The sequence below is a fragment of the Falco peregrinus genome, chromosome 13 (assembly GCF_023634155.1).
Source record: "Falco peregrinus isolate bFalPer1 chromosome 13, bFalPer1.pri, whole genome shotgun sequence".
Taxonomy (NCBI): Eukaryota; Metazoa; Chordata; class Aves; order Falconiformes; family Falconidae; genus Falco; species Falco peregrinus.
Genome location: NC_073733.1, coordinates 9,825,391 through 9,850,344, shown reverse-complemented (window position 1 = coordinate 9,850,344; position 24,954 = coordinate 9,825,391). Strand labels below are relative to the sequence as shown.

The following is a 24,954-nucleotide window of genomic DNA, read 5'->3' as shown; positions in this document are numbered from 1 at the left end:
AGAGCCATTGCAAGGGTTCCTTAGGGTTTTTATATATATATAAATATATATACACTAAGATAAGTTAATATATATATATGTATATATAGAGACACATTCCATCTCTGTTAAGCATTTGAGTTATCATGGGAATAAGCTCTTTAAACTGTTATTCTTTCAGTTTTAATAAACTTTAACAAACTGAGAAGTTCCTTCTCAGTACTCACACCTCTGCTCTACCTTTGTGTTCACTCAATTTGATAAAGACTCTGTGGACTAATTAGTTTCATTTCTGCTCATGGCTGGTCTCTAATAGTTTTCATTCTTTTGGCTTCTCAGATCTTGATCAATGCTTTGGTATGTTTGCTGTAAGCCCTGCAGGGAAGGATTGTTCCCTTTCTGTACCCCAGTAAAACACACTGGAGCACTTTACTGGTTCCCTGTTTTGTAGCACCTTCATAATATGGATCTCTTTGAGTCCAAATGCATACAGCACTTTCTTAAGTCATATTGGTAGAAATGTTGTATTAGATCCTTGTTCATGTACCGTAACAGTACAACAGAATTTATAGCATTGGAAGTCATCTGAAAGACATCCACAACAACACTAGTATTTTCTGACCTGCCTTAATTTCTTTTCTTATGTCAGGCATCTGTAATTGTTTGTGTCAATTTTTTTGTTTAATGAAGTTCTTTAAGATGGGATTTTGCCAGTTGGTGTTTGGGCAAGTCTTTAATTTTTATTTTTTTTATTATTTGCTACATTTATTATCTTACTTTCCAACGGTTTGCGCCTATTTGAGTTGTGTGAGTTTGGATTCTGCCCTTGGAAGTCAACACAAAGTGCTTAGCATGGGGTAGAGATCTTGTAGATCTTAGACGTAACAAGAAAGCAGCTCGTGGGACTGCAAACAATAGCAAAACCACTTACAGGTTTAGTATGTTTGGATAGGGAATGCCCAAGAAAACGTATTTCTGAGCCCCGCGTTGTTTGTTAAGTCACGCTGACGCACAACTGAGGGCCCGAGGAAAAGTTCAGGAACAGCAGAGCCTGACGGCTTAGGGAGCGAGGGAGAAACTTGTCCATGGAGCATTTCTGTTGAGATAGTTTGTCGGCTGTTTATTGATTGCGCAGGTCACTGGTGAAAGGTCAACAGCTCTGCTGTGTCGGCAGATAAAGATAGAGGAATGGCATGCTGAGGTCACATTGGAAAGGAATTCAGTCACGCTAAAGAAAGAACATTTTAAACCTTTATTTACTCAAAAAGGGTTGTGAGGTATTGAGCTTGCACATTTACAACCCTTCGGTGTAAGATTAAGAAACCTTATTCTCAGCTTTCCCTAGGAGTCTTCCCCTTCGCTTTACAATCTGGTTTTAGAGTTGAACAATTTTTAGCTTATCACCGTAATTCCTTGTGCCTGCTTTTGTTTCTTGCAAAGCATTAACAGGATATTTCTTTGTGCAAAGACTGGTAATTTTTTTCTGAACTACCAAATTCTGAAGCAATTATGCTCTGATTAATTTTTTTTTTCTTTTTTTTCCTCAAAGTGCCTGTAGAGTGCTGAGCACTGTTTATGCAGTTTATTTCTATTGTGCTTTGCTTTTATTTGAAGGTAACTATTGCATGGCGGAGCTGAGATTTAACACATCTGAAAGGTAAACTGTTTATGTTCAGGTCAGAATTTAAATCAGGAGGATTCAGGTCTTGTCTGAACAAGGTAGTTACACTGATCATCAGCTGGTGTATGCTGTGGTTTAGACACACTGGGTAAAACCACTCCATTTTATTTACCGCTACTAGAAACTCACTTAAATGAAAGCTAATAGATCGTTATTATACTTCAGAAAAAGCGTTCTTATACAACACTTATACAATACTTAAGCTTCAGTTCACAGTTTTAACTAATCTGATGCAGGTTTCTTGTACAGCAACGGTGTAAGTAGATCACTAGCTGTTCTCCATAGCAGGGAGCCAAAACACCTTCCAATAAGCATGATATTTCCTCTCATGCAAGTTCCTGTTCCAGACTTTCCCGGTCACCAAATTCTAATCACTTAATCCCTGGAAGTGGTGCGGAGTTTTTTCAGCGCAGGGAGCTGCACTCAGACACAAGGATAACTTGTGGAGAGACACCTCTGGCAATCTCTTGGCAAAGTGGGTGGCAAAGAGCATGCTTGTTCCCTTTGTTGGGTTTGGCATAAAGGCAATATGAGAATAAGATTTGCCTTTACAGAAGATGTGAGAAAAGGTTTGTATGTTGGAGACAGGGTTGCTTTGACTGATGATTTTAATATTGCCACTTATTCTGGGCTTCTAAACTCCAAAATTACATTTTTAAAAAATCCACGTCTCTTTCTGCAGTGACTCAAAGCCCCTGAGTTTATGATCAGGGTAGATTTTTTAATATTTTAATATTAAAAGTAATAAATCCTGCCTGTTAGATCTTCCAGGACTGCTCAGGTAGTTTGCTTCCCTGCCGCAAGCCTTGATGCAAAGCCTTGTGTAAAGATAAATACTTCTGCTTATGTGCAGTTCCATGGAGACACTCAAAACTGCTCTAGAGAAGATGCTAAGGAGCACATCCAGGCACTGGCCATGTCCCCACCAGCATCCTTGTGCACACTGTGCATCATCACTGCCAGCTGGGGCTTCTGCTTGCTCAGCTTTATAGGCTGATATTTTCACGTGGAGTCAGTTACTTTCTGTACCTCCCAGGGAACACGGGAAAAAATAAAAGTTTCACCTGTGTTTTGCAATTGCCTTATCTCTGCCTTTCCCCAGCAGCCTGTGGGGGGGAGTGGAAGATGATAGTATTCTTCCAAGCTCTGCCCCTGGCGCAGGGTCTGGTGGCCAGAGGTGGCTGATGTGCCCTGCTGTGGTGCGGCTGCAACAGGACAGAGTAACAGAAAAGCTGCTTCCAGCTGTTGGTGTAAGACAGCTGTGGCACGGGCTGCATTTTGACTGAAATTTTAACAATACAGGGAAGAAAGTTTTTCAGAGGCTAAGGCTGATGTGATGCCAAGCGCAGGATTTATTTAGTGTTATTGATGTGTGGCAATACTGTGATTCCTCATAGGTCTGCTGAATGCTGGAGGAGAGGGGTAAGAGGTGTGTGTTAGGTTAGATAAATAGTGACTGTAATACAGAAAAAACCTAAGTAAAAATGACTTTTAGTGTAATTTATTTAAAAAGGAGTCTATGGGATGCAAGGATTACACTGCTATTTCCCTTTAGTTGCTAAATGACATCCAGCTCCATCCTGAAGTAACTACATGGTGGCATCTAAATGCTGTCGAGTCACTTCTGCAATATGAACTGGTGATTTACATTCGTACGCTAGAAAAGTATCTCTGTTAAATAGCAAAAACCCAACCCAAACCAAAAAAACACCTTTGCAAGGGGCTGCCCCAAAATATCTGGAAGGGGTTAAAATTTCTACTGGTGACAGGCAGGGAAAACTTTGTGAGGAACCTTCCCTGTGCTCTCCTAGCTGCTGGGGGAAGGTAGGGAGCAAACACCCAGAAACACATCCCGGAGGCCGGGGCGGAGGGCGAGGAGCTGCAGCTCCCACCTTTTTCATCATCATAGGGTGCCAAATCCTGAAGCGCAGCCTGGGGAGCAGGCAGCTACAGCTACAGCAGCACAACTTGCCAGCGCCGTGCCCAAAGCACCGTGACCGTGTTTTCTGGTGTGCGTGCCCTCCTCTTGCGGAGAGTCAAGCCTTTGTCTGAAGGGCTCCTTTCTCCTTTTCTTTCCTTTCTGAAGTTTTCAGTTGGCCACTGGGAAGGCGGGGGGCGGGGGGGCAGCCTGCAAAGATGAAGCAGCTGGTGAAAAGAAAGCTGCTGAATAGGCAAATTGTTTTATCTGGATGGGGTTTGTGTTCCTGACTCTGTGTTGCAAGGGAAGGTACAGTAGAAACAGTGTTCTGGCTCATGTGCCCCTGCTGCAGCCAGAAGATCGCTCTTTCTTCTGCTTGCTTGAAAGCTCTGAGCGTGTGTTATCTTTTTCCTCCTCCCCCTAAAGAACTCCATTCACTGCTGATGGCATTATTTCTATTTCTACTTAGTAATGGCCGTGTTTACATGCTGTAAAAAATGTGAACTAGTCTCAAGGATTCTGTGGCTTCATGTGCCCCCGCAAAGTGGTATTTCCTATGGCAGTTGACTCCAAAAAGGTCCTGTGTTTCCAGCCTCGTTTGCTTAACAGTCTGGAAAGAAATCTGGGAAGTTGAGGATAAATCAATCTGCGTGAGCTTTAGAAGGAAATTTGAAAGCCCACGCTTTGAGCGGGGATCCCGACTTGCTCTGGCATTGGCTTAATGTTCTCCTGCTTCTCTCTTCTTCCCATGGAAAAACTTTAGGAGTAGCTGAGGCTGTGGTTGACTTCGGTAGCCCATGTAATCCCAGGTTCCAACATCAGATGTGTTGATAGTCTTTGAAACGGAGAGTCAGTGGTCTCGATATTATTACAGGTCATCAGGCATCTGGTACAAGCTGAAGGGATTTTGTGCTGTGAAGGCGAAAGAGCAAAAAGGATGTATAAATTTTTAAAAGAAGAAAAGAAAAGGAAAAGATGATGGTATATTTAGTGCCTCAGCTTCAACGCTGCAGGGATGGACAGGAAGGTGGGATGTGTGTGTCCAGGCAAAAAAAAATAATATCCTGATTAAATAAGTACCGTTGATTCAGGACCCTTGAAAAGAGAATTCCTCATCTGATGCAAATGGGATTTTTCCCCATCCTGAATTGTCAGTGAGACACTGAAATGCTCGTCAGTGGTTGGGGAGATGAATGAAGCTGCTGGCTTCTTATGTGCTGAAATTGTAATTAAAAATAAGGGGGGATTTTAGAGCTGCTAGAAGTTTTCTGGCTTTTCATCTGAGAATAAAGTGCTAAGGCATCCCCCTGCTCAAAGGTGGAAAAACAGTGAGCAGGACTCTCCGCAAACACAATGGCTCTATCTTGCTCTATTATGCCACAAAGGAGTGGCTTGCTTAATCTCTGAAATTAATAGAGCAGAGAGGAAACGGCTCTTAAAGAGATGTGTGTCTGCTTCCTTCCTGAGCCTAGCACGGGGAGCCTGGGGCTGTGAGGTAATGTCATTTCACATAACTAGAGGGCTCTTCTTATAAAGGACGATTACAGTAAGTGTAGAGAGCCTGGAATTTTTTACTTTTCTGTGGTTTTTTCCTGCTACAGTTGTGGGGATTTTTGTTTAAAACCTGATATATTATTTTTGGTGAAAGGTGATGCTGTGAGAGTTTGTCCTACGTTTGATTTTCGAGATTTTTTTTTTTTTTTTTTGCTCTACCTCTTGTTTAGTGACATCAGAGAGAAGCCAGCCTGCTGTTCCATTCCCTGCCACACTTTGTACGAGAGTCTAAACGTGTTTTGAGCTGCTGTCCTAGGAGAATGTCAGTTCAACCAGAATTAACGGAGTGTGTTCTAGTAGAACAGCTCCTTTTTCACACTGTGTTGGCCCTTTGTAGCAGTGTGTTACTCTTGGTGTGAAGCCAAATAGACTGATAAGCAATGGACTAGATTTCCCTGCACGTGGTCAAGGCTGCTCACATCTATCTGGACATTTTTTGCTTTAGGAAAAAGACCTGGCACTTACAAAACTAAATCCCACCTAGCATTGTTGCTTCGGAGGGAGCGACAGAAGAAAAAAAAAATTGGCTTGCCAAGAAGCCTTAAGGAGTTTTTAATTGCTTCAGGGAGAAGGATGGGAAGACCAGGAAGAGATACCATAGGGACCAGGGCTCCTGGGTACCATACTGCCTCCAGCACATTTGACTTGGGAACAGGGGGATGATGCTCAGCATGTTTCAGGAACTGACTTCTGTTGGACAGATGAAGCTTTGCTCTGCTTTCATTCCTTAACTTTTATTAATAATTTATGTGTGATACTGCACAGTAGAAATATCCCTCCAATGCCGCATTTTAAACCACTGTCTAGAGCAGCATAACGTAATCCAGCCATGTTGTGTATCTTGTGCATTTATTAAAAAGAAAGGATGCATGGAGCTTTTGGGTTTTGAGTCACAATCAGGGAGAATCTGTAATAAAATGACTCTAAAACGCAGGACAGTTTGTTCCCTACTAGCAGCATGATGTATTTTACATATGAACAATAGTAGGTTGCTTTGCAGAAAATGTGTTTTTGATATGAAGATTATCAGTGCTGCCACCCCTCTTCCCTCATTTATTATTAGACTCACCGCAGCAGAATTGCCGAACTCCAAGTGCTTTTTCAGCTTTCATTCAGCTGCATGATTTGTAATGACTGTGGTGAGCTGGGAAAAAGAGGAAGTTTAAATTTGGGCAGTTGTGCATCTATCCACAGTTAACGAGGCATCTAATTTCTCTGCAAATTCAATGCAGCTTTACCATAGTCTTGGCTGTAGCCTCAAGTATGCTGTAGTATTTTTCAATGTTTCTGTACCTTTGCTGTTATCTGTGTGTGTTAAGCTCCATCTATTTTGGATTTTATTTACCTGAAAGATGAGATAAAGAACTGGCTTTGTATCAGTGCTGCTCGCTAACGGCAAGGGAGGCTCAGCAACCTTTTGACTGCCTGACTCCACACTGCCTATGGACACTCCTAACCAGATACTGAAAAGGGCAATATTCAGTGGAGATTGCATTGCTGCAGTGTCCCTGTCCTCTTGACGCTTTCTTAGGAGCACTGAGAAGCTACACCCATCTGTCTGAACCATCACTTTAATGTCCCGCACCAGAGCTCCTTCCAAGTATCGATAAAGCTTAGCTTCAGAGGTTTTGCAAGCTCTTGGGGGCAGGGACCTTCTTTTCTTCTGGTTTGGGGCAGGTGCCTAGCACCAACACTTGTGACCCTTCCTGTCTTGCAAGGAATTACTGTGATTCACGTAATACTAAGAACGGACAGCAGCACAGCACAAGGTGGGATGGCTACAGTTTAAAATAGAAGATGGCATAATGAAGTTCTTAGGCTAAATGCCAACAGGAAATTAGCATTTAACCTCCCCCTTAGTATCTGCCTGTTAATTGGGTGTCACCGCCTATATTGGCATCGTTTTTAGAGATTGTTACAGCAATATTAACATGATTGAAATGCATTGCATAAAATTATAATATCTATCAAAGATTTCTCCTGGTGGGGGCTTAGATCATCCAGCCCACAGCTGGGAATGCTATTATTTTACTTGTTCTATTATAGGCATCTAGACACATATACAGCTGTCAGACTTACAAGAATGCGTCTGCAAGGTGAAATAACAAGCGTATACTAGACAGTCCACAGGATTATAAGGCTATTTAAATGAGAAGAAAAGGTTGGGGGCAGACATGAGAAAGGAGGGAATTGCACAGCTTGTGATGGTGCCCTCCTTCGCCTCCCAACTGGGACTTCTCAAACTGGAGCAGGGCACTGAGCTTTCTCTTCTTAAAGCCAAGTCCAAGCATCCTGGAGCAGGTTGGATAGAGACTTCCATCACATCTGTTCTTTGGACTTTTTTTTTTTTTTAAAAAAAATCTTAATGCAATCCAATTCTTGCGTTTTGATGTCAAGTTTCACCAACTTGCAAAAAGTTTCCACTTCTGACTGTTCTCTCAAAAAAGACGTTGCCCTGAACTGCTGTTCTTGGGCTTCCCTCTGTGGCCAGGGCCTTTCTGAAATCCTGTGAAGGTCTGCGGTGCAGCGTGTATGGGGTTGTCTGTTCCTTGTTCCTTATACATTGCAATGCCTCCCATTCCCTTGCAGTCACTGTCTCTCTGGGGGCCCCTTGATGCGGGGGTCCATCCTGCTGCGCTGTGACGGCTCTGCCTGTTCATTTTCCCCAGCTCTGTTTCTCTTCCACTTCATAACCAGCATGGAGTTAGAGGGAGGCTGGGGCTAGATGCAGGCTCTGGGGTCCTGTGCCATACACCACAGAGTACCAGAAGGCAGGCAATTTGCATTTTAATAACTCCCTCATTATGTATTTGTCTGATCTCGTCAATATTTTGCATTTTTTAAATTTTGCTGACTGCAGACGTTGTGGACTATCAAGTCGATAATTAGATTGCCTGCTTTTAAACACCTCAGTTATAAATCAGAACAGCCCATTTCTATAGCCCAGTGCTTTAGCTGGAAAGCAGCTGTCCTATATGTGGAAGGCAAAAGATTTGAGGAAAGCATTGCACACAGATTCACTGTTGTCAGGAGTTCCTTCATGACCATACATAAAATGTGGGGGATTGATCCTTTTTCAGAAATAAAAATTACAGAAATTAGATCTTCGTCACAGGATGTAGCATCGCCTTGCATGTCAGGTGAGCACGGTTCTTCCTGCAGCGAGTAGGAGTGCTCCAGACTTCACCTTCCGTTTTTCCCACCTGTCTAATGAGGTGGGGTTTTTGTTTCACCTTAAGCTTGAGCTAACGGCAAAAACATTAAATGCAAATTGCACCTTCAGGGCCCCCTTTGAATCGCATGGCACAGCTTGCGCTGCAGTTGATGCTAGGTTTATCTCGATTGTTGTCTAAGGCTTTGGAATTAAAAATGTTTGTGTTAGACACATACTTTCTCTTCCGTGTACTGCAGTTATTTGTATTGCATGTGGGGTTTGAAACAAGTCAAATTTAGTGAGTGCAGAAATAATAAAACCTCTTTATATGCACAGGTATGTTGAAGGCAAGAATAAGTGCTGGTATCATTATAAAAGATGTGATAATCATTTAATTCTGAAAAGACCTAACTGTGAGTAGATATGCAGAGAAATACCCACTAAAATCAGCAGGAAAGTTTGTTGGAGCAGCTCAGGTCCAGTTCTAAAACAGAATAGATATTATTCTGAGTGTAGAATATCACAAAGATGCATTTCAGAGAAGAAAAGACCATTTTTATTTTAAAAAATGTTACTGATGAGCACTGAGATACCTATACAGAAACGTGTTTGATGCATCAAAGGCAGAGGAGAGCCTGGACCCAATGGAATCTGCAGTTGGTGCTGGAATGTGGCAAAATGGGTCCTGGGAGGAGATCTGCAAAAAGCAGCACCCAGGAACAAGTAAGCACAGGAAAAGACAGTTTTGCTTCTTTAAATTTGTATCAGGAACCAAGGGAGAGTTGTGTGCGGATGCATTGGAGAGGGAGGCAAAGCAGCGTTACAGGTTGCATTCTTTCTCTTACTGTAAATCGTTTTTGTTCAGCATGGAAAGACAACAGCTCTTCCTGGGGTTGTTTGCTGTTCTCATGCGACTCTTTGATGGTTCAGCTTGTTAATGGGCCAGGTTCCTATTAAAAGTATTTAGTAGTTTGACAGCCATGTGCTTCAGAAACCAGGAACATATTATGTGCTGGTGAAGGCTGCTGCTGCTTTCTCACCTGGAGATAAATATAAACACATTTTTAAAGGGTAACAAAAAATCCTTCTTGTTCTTGGATTACCCTTGGAGTTAAGCAGAAACCACTAGCAAGTAAAGGAAATGTACTTGAGGTTAGTTCTCTTTGCCTCCTGTTCAATCCATGAGCTTCTATGCATTTTAGGGAGAAAAAAAGTTCAACCTCTTCCAGGCACCCAAAACTAGTATGTGGCAATGAGAGATCCAGACCGTGGTGACGCGAGAGCTGTCTAGGAATCCCATTGCAGCTCCGTTTTGGCATAATTAAATGGGCAGTCCTGATGAGCTGGTGGTTTCCAGAGTCGTTGTGCAAGAGCTGCCAGTGGCAGCCTCCCGGCAAAGCCCCGTGCCGCCAGGCGCCGGCACCCATGCTGCCTGGGAAGCAGGAGGCACTTATCAACAAGGAAAATCTCATCTTGCACAACCACTTGGTGAACTAACATGGTGACATGGCGTCTGATTGTCTCACACTGCAGCTCTTGCAGGGAATCACGTTTTCCTCGCTGGGTTGAGGGATCGAGCCTTGCGCTTTGCCGTCAGTGCAGCTCGCTTGCAGGCAACCCGATAAGCTCTTTCTCCACAGTTCAGTTTCATGTCCCACGTTAGAAACGCTGTATTGTAAATGAGCAAAGTTTATTTTCAGGGAATTACTCATATTGACACTTCTGACTTAGTGTCTGTCTCGTTACAGAACAGACTTGCAAAAATCAGGAAACACCGTGTAAGGGAACACACGGTGCGGTGCAGGAGGAGAAAGCATCCTTCAACCAGAAGTCTACCCCAATGTCACCCCAGTTCTCCCATGAGTTATTTTTGGTGTCTTCTTGTGTACTATCACAAAATACTTCAAATTAGATTTGGTATTGTAAGTTAATTCTTCATGGGTTGTGACCAAATATAATATAGACTTGATTTTTCAAAAAGGATCAGCAGTACAAACCGCATGATCTGGAAGATACCGGATGGTCAGTTAGGACCTGTATATTCTCCAGTGGTATGCTAAGGCATGTTTTCTTGGCAGTAAATAGAAACTACAAAAAGTAAGACAACTATTGTAAAAAGATGGGACTAATCCAGGAAGAAGGAGATTATTTTCTTATTGGAGGTCTGATAAATCGTGGTGCATTTTTCCTTTAAAGATACACTTGACATTTGTCTTTCCCTGTTTGTCTATAATTAATGGCAAAAAAAAGAAGAAAATTATATTTCAAGTTAAGGTGTTCAAGAGGAAAAGAAATACATGCTGTATCTGATTCTACTTCCTTACTCCTTATGCTGTCTTTTACACCTGGATAAAGTGAATACAAAATGCTGCCAGGTTAGAAAAGTACTATTTTACATCCATTGTCCAAGTGATTGCGCAAAGAAGCAAGGTGAAGAATTAGATCTTTGTTGGTTTTCTGCCTTGAAGTTTTTAGTGGAAGCAAGAAGACTGTCAAAGGGAGGAGAAATACAACAGCTGAAACCTCCTAACTCATGTGCTTAACCGTAGTACATCTTTTCTGTCCTTCAGCACCTCTCACATCTGTACAGACCTCCAGAAAGATCGGGTCTTTAACAGTCTTTACACTGGTACCAGAAGGAGTAAAAAATAGATAGAGTGTTTTAATTTTTGTTGATCTTACAAAATTAATGCAGTTAAAAATGTGCAGTTTGTTTTAGATTTGAGTACAATTACATATGAAACAGGGTGTTAGCCCTTTTCATTTAAAAGAAAATACTTAGGCAATGTGTTTGGCTTTTTTATTTGTTTTTGGCTCCAGATGTGACTCAGATGTTTGTGTGAGAAAGGCTGCACTCAAAAGTGCAAGGTCAGGACTCGGTGTGCTGCTCAGATGTGGCATGGAGGGAAGGGGAAGAATTACTGTAATACGTAAGGCTGACGTTTCCTGCCCATTTCCTATATCACATCTGGCAAACGGAGTGACTGAAGCACTGGAAACCAGGTAGTTTCTTTGCAGTCCCCGCAAGCGACACTAGGAAGTAGGTTCGTTTTGAAGAACTGGAGCTCTCTTCCTCCGAAGCAACCGCAGCGGTGGGATGAGATGTGCTGGGCTGGGTACACGCAGTGCCACAGTGCGGTGTCAGTGATGCTGGTGGGCACAAGGAGGGACTCCGCTGAAAATCTGGTTCAGAAGAGAAGCTGGCTTTCTGTTAGGAACTTGGGAATGGGAGACTTGTGAAATGCATATCTGCACTCGTGATGCAATGCTGAAAATGCTGTCAAGGACCAAAGCTAAGCTGGCAGGAGCTTTGCATAGTGGTAAGGATGGAGGTGAGGAGTTGCAGCCATGGTAAGCACTTGGAAGTGTTCAAGTTAGTCCATTTGAAGAAGCCGTGTTCCCTTCTACAAAGCAGTACCTGACAGCCTCTGTGTCAGTATGAAATAAACTGGTTCCCCTCAACCACTTTTAGTGGCTAACCTGTTTCTGTCTCCATTGCATTTTCAGTCAGTCAGTGCTTCTCAGCTGGAATTCAGCACCTTCCACCCCAGGGGCTGTCATTTCTTGCAGAGGTCAGTCATCTTACCATGCTTGAGACATCCCTGTTCACCAGCACTAAATGAGCCAAGGGGACTTTCTCTCGGTGCAATTCAGCTTGAGGTTGCTGAGGCTACTGGGGCAGAGGACATGCAATGTCCTGCTGAGGTCCCAGCGTGGCCCAGCACGGTGGGTCACATTAACACAGTGCTCACCCGCACTAATTAGTCCCAGAGTGCAGCCTTGGCTTTGAGATGTCTGAGCCCCAGGGAAGGAATGCGGTCTAAAGTGATGAAGTGATCTCGGGCAACCCTGTTGAAATGAGGTGAACCTCACCGCTTTGGGCTAGGGTTAAACCACTGCTCCTTCAATTCCCTTAACACCCTGAAACTTGAAGGCGGACACAACACTGTGTTTAGCGACAGATCAGAGCACTTCCAGCAAATCCAAACTTTTGTTCCCAGTTTGCCAGGTCCTTGCATCTCCCCGGTAACACTCCGTAGTGCCATCCGGACATGACAGTTGTTTCCTGATCGTTAGGGCTGTTATATCCTCACTAGACCGTGTAACTGTAACCGAAAGGAAGTTCCTCCTATTCTTTCAGAAAAAAAAAAAGTAAAAAAAAAAAAAAAAAAAAAAGAGCTACGTGCCCTCCAGCTCTGTATTTTAGGAGATTTCCTAGTTCTTTCAGGTTTGTAGAGCTTGGTGCCAACGGTCACGTGCGGCTCACCTGGGTCACACCAGCCGCTGTCCGCGCCAGTCGGGTTCCTCCAGCCCCTTCCTGAAGGCAGCCGGGTGGTCCCTGCGCAGGCGACGAGGGGCTGCAGCCCTCTGGGAACGGCCATGTTCTTGACAAATCACTGGATTCAGTGACAGCTGTGATAAGTTAATACAGAAAAAGCGTTTTACCTTTGTTTTCTGAAACTGGGAGAAAAGCGTGTTCTTGGGCTTGAAAACTTTTAGGGGAAGTAGTGTAATTCTTGTGGGTAAACGGAAATGTCATAACTAAAAGGCAACAACAGGGTGGTTTTTTTCATCCTAAACTAGATACATACAGTTTAAGTGTTCTGACCTTTCAAGAATGTGTTTGCTCAACTCCAGACATCGTGTCTGTATTAGAAAATGGAAGAGTAATTTACTGTTGATGTTCGAAAGTATGCAGTGAGTTTTCCTGTAATACTGTTTCATTGTAAGGGCCATGTCTTGCAACCCACAATTTTCAATTGAGGAGCCCTTAGCAGGGTGAGGACCATACCCCAGGATGCCACCCGCTCACATCCTGGGTGGAAGGGAAGCCTTTGCACATTTAAAAATTAAATCCTGTAGGAAAGGGCTCAGGAAAAACAAAGTACCTGTCATTTTCCTTCTTTTCTCTTTAACCTGATGCACATCTTACATAATGTGAGCACTTTGAATTAATAACTGTGATATCCTTGATTTAATGTGTGCTATGCTGAAAGGGAAAAAATAACTCTGACCAAAAAAAGAAGAACAAATACCGCAGATGTGTATTGTAGGTGTAGTGCACAGTATGTACTGCTGCCTGGCTGCTCCCCCTGTGCATCTCTGTCTTACTCTGGTGCTGCACCTCCTAGCCTTGATGCTGTTCCCGGTTCTCACACCTCCCAGACATACAGCCATACCCATGGCAGGGTGGAGGAAGCTAATGAACACAGTTTCTTTACGAAGTCCCATTATCATTTAAATAATTTTAATAACCCAGTGTTCGGTAGCATGTAGTAATGGGCGAGAAGATAAGTGTAAATGGGGAAATGAGAAGCCCATCTGTGAAGCACTCACAGGGTCTAAGGTTTTCCGAGGGTTTTCAGGTTACTTTGTCCCATTAGAATTAAATTGGAGCCAAGTGTCTAGGCTCCTCTGCAAACCTCAGCTGAGGCACTTAATGAAAAAAATAGTTCCTTTGCATAATTCCCTTCCCCATTAACAGGATATATGGGATTCCATCAGTACTTCCTCTGTAAATCAAGGTATCGGAGGCTATTGTCTCCATATGCAGCTCCAGCTCAGTGTGGAAAGCATTTCAGATTCAAAGCTTCAAAGGTCAATCATCTGATTAATACTGCCATTCCCATGATGAGTTTTTTCTGTCTTTGTGGTAAACCTGTAGTTTTGAAACGCCTCACACAGATGACTCTAAAAATGTTTCCTGTGCACTCAGACTTCACCCAGCTGCTACAGCTGTGAGTTGGAGCTGGTGCTGCTGCAGCCATTTTCAAAAGTTCCTCTAGGGACTGAAGAAATAAGCTTGGGGCCATGCCCCAGCCATCCAGGAGGCTTCCTCAAGGTTGTCCCACCACGGGCAGCTGTAGGTTTCAAGCTCTTCTGTTCCCCCTGCAGTACACCTCCTTCCTAGAGTTTTACAAAGAGACCAGGACATGTAAAGTATTCCCAAACCGAGCAGCCTGCTTCATTCTGTGTATTCAAAACTACCTCCTCTGTTATGACAGATAACTGCAGTCTGGCTACAAAATCTGTAACAGGGATTGGTAACCCTCCAGGATGATACTTGGCACTCAAGAGCTAACACATGTTTTTGTTACATGAGCATGAGTCTAATAAAATGGCTCACTGGTTTAATATGCCTCTTTGTAAAAACAAGACGCAGTTGGATTTAGAAATTGTGATGATTTGGCAAGTTCAATTATTAACTTCTCTTGCAGGGTTAAGCTTTGACCAGAAATTTGCCATGAACCCATGGGCATATCCTGCTAGGAAACAACATGCAGAAATCCTTCCCTGTCCTCCTTGATTTATCTGCACAGTGCAAACTCAGAGTGTAGAGCTGTATTTTCCCCGGAGGAAGTCACAGCAAGCTCCATCGCCACTCCAGAGCAGAATGCCCTAATGTTTTCATGTTTTAGTACTCTGATATACTTCTGCTGTGCTCAAAGCAATGCATCTAGGGAAGCTTTGGCAGGTCCTGAACTGGCTTGTTGTAGAGTCTGCTTTCACCATGTTTTGGGAGAAAAGTTGAATGTGATGAAGAGCCCGAGCTATGTTAGCTATGCAGTGTCCTGTGGGATTGTTTGTGAACACAGCAGCTAAAGATAGAAGTGCACCATAGAGATGCTAAAAATACTGTCCAACTCTACGGTGGTTGTTTAGCATTTGGAGCGCTATAGTTGGCCTTACACAGACAAAGGCAAGATGCAGTTTTGCGATTTGAATATGCAAATGAAATCCTGATCTTGCAAATGTGCAATCATATGCTCGAATCTAAAAAGACCACTTGTATTCCTGAAGTTAAGCATTGGCAAGATTAAGAGTTTAATCAGTCAAATACGGTGTCATCAGAAGTTAGTGTGATTGCATGGCAATGTGGAGACTTTACTTCAAAAAACAACAAAAAACCCTCACGTTGTGTGATTAAGATCAGATTTTTACATTGCACATGTTGATACTTGGAACTGTGTTGTCTGATAAATCATCTCTTATTAACGCAGTAGGTTGCAAACAGTTTCTTCTTTACATTTGTATGCATGATTTAGTAAACAGTATTTTAATATCAGTGGGAACACATGCTATGCTTCATAGCTTTCAACTGTGTGACCTTTAAAGGCAGAACAAAGGCTTAGAAATTAGAGTTTACATAAAACTGAGAAGTGTAGAAAGCTTGAAAGGCTGTGTAATTCACTTCTGCAGCAAGAACACCATTTTCTCTAACATTGTTTGCACAAGTCAGCATTTATGTTGTCAATTTGCAGTGATGAATGTGTGATTAACATTGCTACTAGGACAGAGGGGAACTGGTATCTATAGCAAGTCAAGAGGTGCTCTGGTTAAAAACTGGGTAACTGAAGCATTGAGTTTTCTGCTGGAGAGAATTTCTTCCAGTGCTGTGTATTTTTAGTTTACATTTAATTTTCTAATACTGAAAGAGCAATGAGTAAAATCTTACCCCAGCTGAAGTCAATGTCCCAAAATATTTATTTCATTGAGGCCAGGATTTCAACAGCTTTATACAGAACGGGGGCTTCAGGGGTGGAGTGATGTTCTGGGTTTGGGTTTGGGCTTTTAGTAGCACTGTTTTGCAAAATGCCTCTAAAAGTCCCTGGGTAAGTAACAGATACCATTCAAAGAGTGTGTGCTGTAGGAGCCGGAGCTGCATGCTGCTCCGGTCACCTCACCGGTCCAGGAGGAATGAAGCCTACACATAACGTGTTGCCAATGAGCCGTATTCCTATTCCAGTTAATGCACGCCGAGAATAGTGGCGTTGCTGTGTAGGTAAAGATGAAAGTGGCAGGATGAAATGAAGTTGTCAGAAACAAATTAAACATTTACTACCAGACTTTTCAGCTTCACGAAATATTTCTGCTTCTGGCTGTATAAAGACTTCTCTCTAAACCCATGTTTAGTGAGAGGCTTGTAGACTGACAATCTTTTTAATCTAAGTGAGGCTTGTTTTTATGGGTCTGTATTAATCAATATCCTGTTCATGGTTTCATTTTTTTGAAAGGTAGAGGAACATCCAGGAGGCTAGCAAAGGCCCAGGGTGAATGGGTAGGTGAGGAGCCATTCAGGACGTTTCCTTTCCTTGCCCCTTTGTTCCATCCTTCTGAAGAGTTGCACTTCACTTTCCGATACCTCTTAGGAGAAACCTCAAACTGCTCTTTTCAATGTTGTGACCTGTACCTAGCCCAGAGGAGAGCTCTGGGCACAGTAATGCATTGCTTTCCAGCAGAGAGAGCAAGCAGAAGGCTGCTCAGCAGTCGGGTTGCAGCCACGGTGTCCGCGTCCAGGTGCAGCCACAGAGGTGAGGTTTGAGCTATTTTTCTTTGGGAGAGTAAGTGTGAGTACTTCAGCTGCTGAAGCAAAAATGCCTTTTTTTTTGCTGACTGAAATCCCATTGTTTCTTATTGTTCTGAGAACCTGAGAGCTTTTTGGCCCCAGGTTTGACCTAATTGAAGGCTTTGCCTCCAGGCTGTTAATTCCCCAACCATACCTTTTGACAAAATGGAAGTGTAGTTTGATAAAACCACAGGAGTAAGTCTTCCAATAACGCAATACGTAGCAGAAAAGAAGTGTCAGACTGGGTTTTACCTGGTTGTCCAGTAAACTGTAAACCTACCTCATAATTTACGAACATATACAGCCTTGTTTCTTACTCTCAGCTCTTATTAACTTGTGGTCATTGCATCACTGTGCTAGTATTAAGGGCTGAAAAAGAAGAGAGAAAAATATCCTTCAAGTCCTGGTGGACCCACGCAGCAAAAACATCACATTTTGCTCAGTGGAGAGGATCTGCAATTCTCCAGCCTAGCTATTGCCGTGAGAAATTAATGTAGTCTACAAAATTACTGCAAAGTGTTCCATAGGACTTTGAAATTAATGGACTATAAAAAAAGATATAAAACAATACTGCTGGTATTAAAACTGAGGTAAGATGAGGTAATACTGATGGAAAGGCGTTGAGTCTGAGATTGATCTTGATTTACAGCCATGTATGAAAGAAATGCTCTTGTACTACAGCTTAAAAACCGAGAGGCAGAGAACTTGTTCTGTCTTCAGCTGTCTAGTTAATAACACTTGTCATTAAATGGAATGTGGAAGTTACAGCCAAACAATATGCGTGACGTGATTGCTGTAAGTCTTCAGATGACTAATTAAGAGGCATCTGTACAGAGATCTCCTGCTAGCAGTACAACACAGGAGCAAGCAGTAGTCCTGTTCCTCCAGATCCATTTGTCAACAGCAATTTTTCTCCGGGAAAAATTTCCATTTTAACAGTGTCATTAATACTGAAAGCAGATGAATTGCTAAGGAAAGACAAGATGGGAAGGCTCTGAACATTTGTTTTGATAGGGCAGATCTCTGTTGGTGCCTTCTAAACGAGACTGGTAATTCTGTCTGACCTGAAAAGTAGCAAAGCTACTGGTTTGGGTTTTTTTCTTTTTTCTTTTATTTACAGTGAATGTTACTTGGTCTCTTGCATGGGGCTGCCTTCTGTGGGATGGCAAAATAAGTATATTCTTGGCTATGTTTTTTTTCTCCTTGGAATGGATCCTCCATTGATATCTTCACCCAGACGTTAGTGATGTTGCCTGTAATTTTACACAAGTGTAATCAGAAAAAAACTTGTTTGCAAACGTCCTGCTATGTAGCCTGTAAGATGTTCCAGTTTAAAGCAGGATATAGATCACACATATTTCTGTCATTATGAGTCTAACTACATTCACGCAAATCGGTATGAGAAAATCATATTTGTAGTATTTCCTTCTCTTTAATTTTTTGTTACGATTTAGAAGAAAAAAAACCCTAATACCTTGGGCTCTTGGTAGTCCAGGTTGAATTTCCTGTTAGTTTCTGTGGTTTAAGCTTATTGTAAGATCACATCTTTCCGGTTTTGTAGAGTCATGATGTTTTGGATTTTAGTGCTTACTGGTTAAGTAGTGCAGTTCTGAGTATTTGCAGCCGGGATTACTTCCTATGCTGCATGCTGACTTGGGGAGCAAAGCCACAGAGGCAAAAGAAAGTGCCCAGTCGGCAGTCACCGTCTGAAACTTCATGTATATTCAACAGTCAAACAAGAGACCTGTTGTACTGCAGCAATGCAACAGGGAAAGGGAGTTGATTATAGCTCTGGAGTGGCAGTGCAAGCAACTAAAACCTCTTGTCTTGGCCCCTGGTGGCGTACACAAGGTGGTCTGTCAGCCCAGATCCAGGTGATGCCTACAGGCATGGGAGCAACCGCCCTGTTAGTCACTGTATTTTTTTCACTCAGAACAGGGAGCGTTACCACCTTTATTAAGGAAAAAGACGTGCCTCATTTTCTTCTTTCTTTTTTAACACAGCTTCAGGTTCCTGATTTACTGAGGAAGTAACTGGAGAAGATCACAATGAGTGGTGACAGTAACTGGGCAAAGGATTGCAGCATGCTTCCATCAAGTCAACTGATGTTTGTTGTACTGATGGGAGATGAAGTTCTACAAATGTACCAGTGGTGATCAGGAGGTGTTTTACATGTGCATAGCCTAAGTAGCAACTTCCAATCATTGTTAATGTACTTGTTTTAAAGATGGCAGATTTCATTATAAATTGGGAGAAACTGTAGTTTCAGGTAAAAATAATCTACATCTTGCATACAAGCTAGCTTGTCTTTTCATGGTTAAAATGACTGCTTACATCCCCAGTTCCTTTTCCTGCATCCTTCTTCCAGTTGCCTGTTTCTGTGTGTGGTGAATAGAAGGAAATCTACCCTGTGAATTTTCCTTACTCATAATCCTTTCTCCACTATCATACCTCATTACAAACAGATCTGCCACCTTTGCAGCCTACAAATACCCAAGAGACCCCAAACCAGACTTTACTCTGGTACTCCTTAGCTGAGGAGTCAGGGCATTATTATTTTTAAACATAGTGAATCACATCTCTGGTAGCTTGGGATCACAATGTGATCTCTTTCCTGACAATGTGAAATGACAACTTTACGTCCATCCATGCTGAAATTGCCTGAAATCAGAATGGTCAAACAGCCTAAAGCAGCAGGAAGAATGTGGGTTTAGCTTATGTTTAATCTCTAGTATGGAGAAAGTGAATGGTACTTTTAATTGCTTGAGCCTCCTTGACTTCTCCTTGTAGCCTGAGATGTGACTTTGATAAAGCATAGTTTATGTTCCTCATAGTCGTGAACTGCTTTGGTTACTCACTGGTCAGCAGGAGGCATGTTTTCTTGGATTCAGATATCTCATGTGAGTGTCTGTTACCAAACTGCAGCCAGCATGCACAAATGGGAACGTGCAGATGTGCTAAATGCACTTAATGCAGCGCCAGGTTCTGCTGTAGTTAACTGGGATCTTTGCCCGTGAACATTTGGGGTTTGCTGCTCGTCTGCAAGCCAGCCTGCTACTGAAAGTGGCACATCTGATAGTTCAAGCAGGGATGCAAGTGACTGCTGCCATTTAAAAGGTAATAGTATATCAGATTTGCTTCCCAGCCTGCGAACACACAGTCAGATTCTCACCTCTTTGTCATGAACTGTCCTCAAAGATTAGTAGGACATTAAAATCTATCTAGAGAGTGGATAAATGAGTGATAGAGAGCACAAACCTTTCCAAATTGTGTATTTAAGGCGTGGGAGAAAAATTTGTGAAGTTTTCTTGTTTTATATGGAAAATTGCCAGTTTCATTTTCTCATTACATGACTGTTTTTGTCAGAACAGATAGAAACGTTTTGGGCTGATGGGCAGATAGGTCTCGCTGAAGCTTGTTGAAGCCACAGAGACTGAAGTCTTGATCGCTGAATGCTGCAAATAGTTTGCCTCTGGCAAATACATACTTCCAGTTTTGGCAGTTTCTAGTGTTTGAAAGAGACAGAGAGTGATGGGTTCTCTGGTCAGCTCAGTTGAGCAAACCCTGGATTCAGGTTTTATACTTTGCAGAGATGGGAAAACAGTTTGCAATGTACCTTGAAAAAATACTGGAAAAAAAGACTTCTACTCATCTTGGCCTGCTGCCTTGCTCAGCCCTTCCACCAAAAATTAAACATGCTCTCTCTGTCAAAATAATTCAGATATGCCAGTTCTTAGCAGCCCATTGGTGACCTGGATTCCCCAGGTCTCTGAGGCACCGGTGCCTTGCTCTGAAAGGCTTTGTGCAAAGCTGCCACAACGTTAGCAAATCCAGTATCTGTGGTAAGACGGACATTTTCCCCACCTGCCCGGCTCCTTTTACCATCGTTTCCCTCTTTTCTTCAATCAAACAAACAGAAAGGCCAACACCTGGAATTCCCCAAGAGTTACAACCGTCTTGAGATTCCCAGTGAAAGAAGGTTATCCGACTCCCATACTGGAGATCCCAGTGACGGATCCGTAGATTTCATGCTACTACATCAAGAGAGTCTCCAGCAATGATGGTGCATGCTGGAGACAGGGAGAGGTGGACTGGCCACCAGAGGAGAATGCAGTGCAGGCTTTACAGACACAGGTTCAAAATGGTAGCATCCCGTCAGGCTTGGTTCTTGCTCGAAGAAGCCACGTAGGTGTGGGAATCGCTGCTGTAGGTTGGATCTCTGAATGGCAGTGAGCGGGGTGGGGTGGTTGCAGATCAATAATCAGCACCCTGCGGTTGCTGTAAATCAAGGTTTGAATCTCTGACAGGCTGCAGAAGCCAGGAAGAGGCACAGAAATACCTCGCCGTGTGTTTTTCCTCTCTCATTTCTGCATTGCGTTGACCTAAATAGGAACCTCTGGTTAGAGCTGGCTCGTTTCTGGTGGAGGGGGGATCGTTGCAAGGCTGGGAAAAGAAAGCTCTCCTGAGCAGGCTGCAGTGGCTCTTTCCTCCCAGATATTGTGCAGGCAAAGGAGCAAGTGATGGCTGGAGAATTAACAGGGGCTGGCAGCAGGGCCACGGGGCAGCCTGGCTCACGTGGAGAGCTGGAGTGGCAGCTGAGGACAGTTGTTGCATTAAAGAAAGGAGGAAGGCTGAGTGACAGTCAGGCAGGGAGCCAGTCCAGAGGTGCCCATTCAGTTGGTTGTTAAAACCCAATGGAACCACCACAGTATGTATTTATTAACAATTTGTTCTCTCTGCCTCAGTTTTTGCCACTTCCAGCTTTCCTTTCTCCCTTTGTTGAGAAATAGTTAGTTACTCAAGGCCAGCGCCACCTCCTCGGTTTGAAAGGTGCCTCATGCCAAAAGCCACCCGAGCAGGCAATTTCACAGAGCCCAGCCTAGGAGGAAGCACAGGCGAGGACAAGTTCCTCCTGCCGAGTCCACCTTTTCTTCTTTTCTTCCCTGCACAAGAGCAGCCTGCGGAGCACTCTGCCCACACGTAGGGGATTGGTTCTGCGCGAAGAGGTAGCGTGTGACAAATTAGATGTTTGTAACTACAGCTGCATGGCTGCCTTGGATGGAGCAGAGTAAACGGTTATTATTTATTCTTGTTACGCTGCCATTGCGAGCTAGCAGTGGTACTCATTTGTAACTTGGGTCTTTCCCAGAAAGACAGCCTCTTGGTTTTGAGAGGACAGTAGTGTTGGGATCATGGCACTCTCACTTTTAAAAGCAAACCTGAGATAATGGAGGACTCATAATCAGACATTGTCTGAATTGGAGGGCTTGCTTTTGGTTCCCAGGTATTTCCAAATAGAAGTTAGCCTGTGCTTGCTAATGCACTTTAATGAATTTTGACAAGGTCGCAAGAGCCCCTTTGTTGCCTGTCTGCTTCGTCCTTGCCTGCACACACGAATGAAGCTTTCCCGTACTTAGCCACAGCCTCCAGCCAGCTTAAGAGCGAGCGTGTGTGTTACGTGTTTCTAAAATATTTCTATTTGCTTCTTAGGTATTCAGTTTGAAACAGAGCTGCCCAGTTATTAATCAGCAGAGAAAGTGGAAGAAAATATTTTGGTGCTGCTCTTGTTTCTGTTGATTTTGTCAAATAGCATTAAGCCCTCTTGAAGAAGAGGAAAATGAGTTGGAATAAATGAGCTCCTTCCTGTGGAATCCAGGGCGAGATGAAGGAAATAGGCAGAAAAAAAGTTTGTAGTAAGAGAAGAGTCTAGGAAAGGATAGATAGGCCTTAAAAAGTTAGTCCTGAGGCATCTGAGAGTACTGAATGAATGATCTGCAACAAGCAGCTTCTTCATTTAGTTAGGTCAGGAGCTCCTGGTCCTGAAAGTTGTAGTGCCTCAGTGATGATGTCCTGGCACCGTTGTTGTTAGCATGTCCGAGCCAGCCAGTGTCCCTGTGACACAAAACTGCGTTACTGTCCCCTGCACTGGTCAGGGCTGCCACGCTGGCACCTTGATGGAGAGCAGTGGCTGGGAGCTGGGGAGAAAAATGCTGGATCCTCACAGACGGCGCCGGCACTGAGCATGCTGTATGGGGGTAACAACCATCTCTGTTCCAGTGGGCAGTACTGGAACAAACCTCTCAGCTAGCCCAGCCAGCCCAAGGAGGGATTTCTTCTCTATGCAGCTGATACTTCATACTTCAGTGCCCGATGAAATACTGTCATCTACTTCTTTTTATTTGTGATGTGCTTCAAGCAGAGGGCTGATGATACCCAGGCATCCCCTCTAACCAAAACTATCCTAGGATTAATTCGGTTGCTTTATGGAGAGTATCTTTCTCAAATTTGGGGCTGTAGTCGAATCTATCTTAAACAAAAGCAATGCTCCTAAATTGCGTGGTGTTATACCTGCCTGCACCGAGGGAAATTGGTCCTCCATATTTTATGGTCCTTGTGCAAATATTCACCTGGGAAACAGGATTCTCTTGCTTTTCAAGAGAACATGACACCCAGGTAATTGCACTGCCTCTCTTACAGGCAGGCTTCTCACGAGGGCTAAGCAACAGCATCCTATTTAAAAATCCTGTCCCAGTTTCAGAATGCCCATGCCATCTGAAAGCTATGGCCTTATTTTATCTAGATATATAAACATATCTAGTAGTAGTCTTGGGGAAACTGAGTTTTGTTTTCCCATCACATTTATTCCCCAGTGCAACAGTTAAAAAACTTATTTTTCAAAGTGTTTAGAAAGCCCAAATTTTTTCCCCAGTAACTCAGAGCATAGGAATGTCCTATGGCAGAAGAAGCGCTGGCAGGGACACGCATGCCAGCATGTCAGCTGGCCAAGTGTGGGAGATCCCCCACCGCTTCCTGCCTGAAGGTTCCCAGGGTGCAACTTGGGAACACGCTGTGTTTATTTTGGATGTGTGAAGCCCCTGTAAAGATTCTCTATACATGTCTGGGTTTAAATATATGTAGTTACGCGCTACCAACATGTTTCAGCCTACGCAGGGCAATATCTGTTGAAACATGCAACTCTGGCTTAGTTTTAGCAAAGAAAATGAAGGAAAACAATTTCATCCATCATTAGACCAACACTTGGGAGAAGATTTAGGCCTTGTTCCATTTCCTAAAGATAAGCAAATTTTGGCCTCATCAGCCCAGAGGAATAATCAAATCGCTGATGCTTCAGCTGTCTCTCGCCATGATGTAAAGGCAGGCTCTTGCAGAGCAACAATTCCAAGCACACACGGGACTGTGGCCGAAGGGGGCTGTCAGGTAACCCACGAACACTGCAGTGACAGCAGCTCTCCCCGTTCAGCATCGGCTCTCACTTGCCGGTGGTTTCTGAGTGCAACCCATGTTAAAGCAATGCAACTGGCGATCACAGGAGAGAACTGATTCCCCTAGTAAGGGGGAACTCTCAGGGGGTAAGGGGGAGATGCCCATGTAAAAAGGTCTCTGCCACGCTGCCATTCGAAACTGCTGTGGCTGTTGATAGAGGGTAGGTGGACTCCTAAGAGGTGATCAGCAGCTCTCTGTCGGATGCAGACCTGCTTCTCCATCTGCCATGATGCTCATGTACCATTAACTTGTATCCTCTCACACTCTTCCAAACGCCTGTGAAAGCTGGATACTAGCATGGCAATGTCCAATACAAATCCTAAACTACACCTATAGCCTAAGCAACTGTAGGCTCAAAGCTGCCATCTTCTCTCTGCCCACCAATTTAGTGATGAGAGAGTGTGTGGACTTGGGTGAGTCCGGCTGAGTGAGCCGCTGGGCAGCTCTCCCATATTCTCCCATGTCAGAACAGTGCACGTTTGTGGTCAATTGCCTGAAGATAGGTTGAATCGGGGGGGTGGATGTTGACCATTTGGACATTGACCTTCATGTGCACATTGCAGAAGGTGTGCCCACCTTGTGCCCTGCAGCCCCCGCGCACTCGGCGGTGATAGTCCTGCAACACCGCTCCGACAGCACCGAAGTCGTTGGCCATTGCGGAGTGACTCTTAGGCAAAACTGCGATGTGCTTAATGATTAGTGTAAAATTTAGAAGTTAAGACATACTCGCCACAGCCCTAGAGTGGGTCTGGTTACACCAGGGTTAAATGGGGGGACTTTTCTAGTGGTATGAGCTGCTATTAGGTGTGAATTTTTGGCATGGTACTAGATGACTGGCAGCATTTGCAATTGTGGGCCAGAGCTGGGAGAGGCTTCACTGTGAGAGGGCTTAGAGGAGCGGTGACTTTCTTTCATTTCCCTATTGCTGATTAGAATCTTTTGTCAATGCTACCCCCCGCTATTGACAAACAAGAACATAACATTTATTTCCCTTAACTCGAAGCAGCAGTGTTAATGGATGCTTAATCCTATGACAT

At 43.6% G+C, this 24,954-nt stretch overlaps 1 protein-coding gene across 2 annotated transcripts in view; it reads left to right on the top strand.

Annotated features, from left to right (window-relative positions):
* The window catches only part of MAMLD1 (mastermind like domain containing 1), an 83,434-nt gene that overhangs the window by 22,867 nt on the left and 35,613 nt on the right, over positions 1-24,954 (top strand). The gene's annotated exons all lie outside the window — the stretch shown is intronic.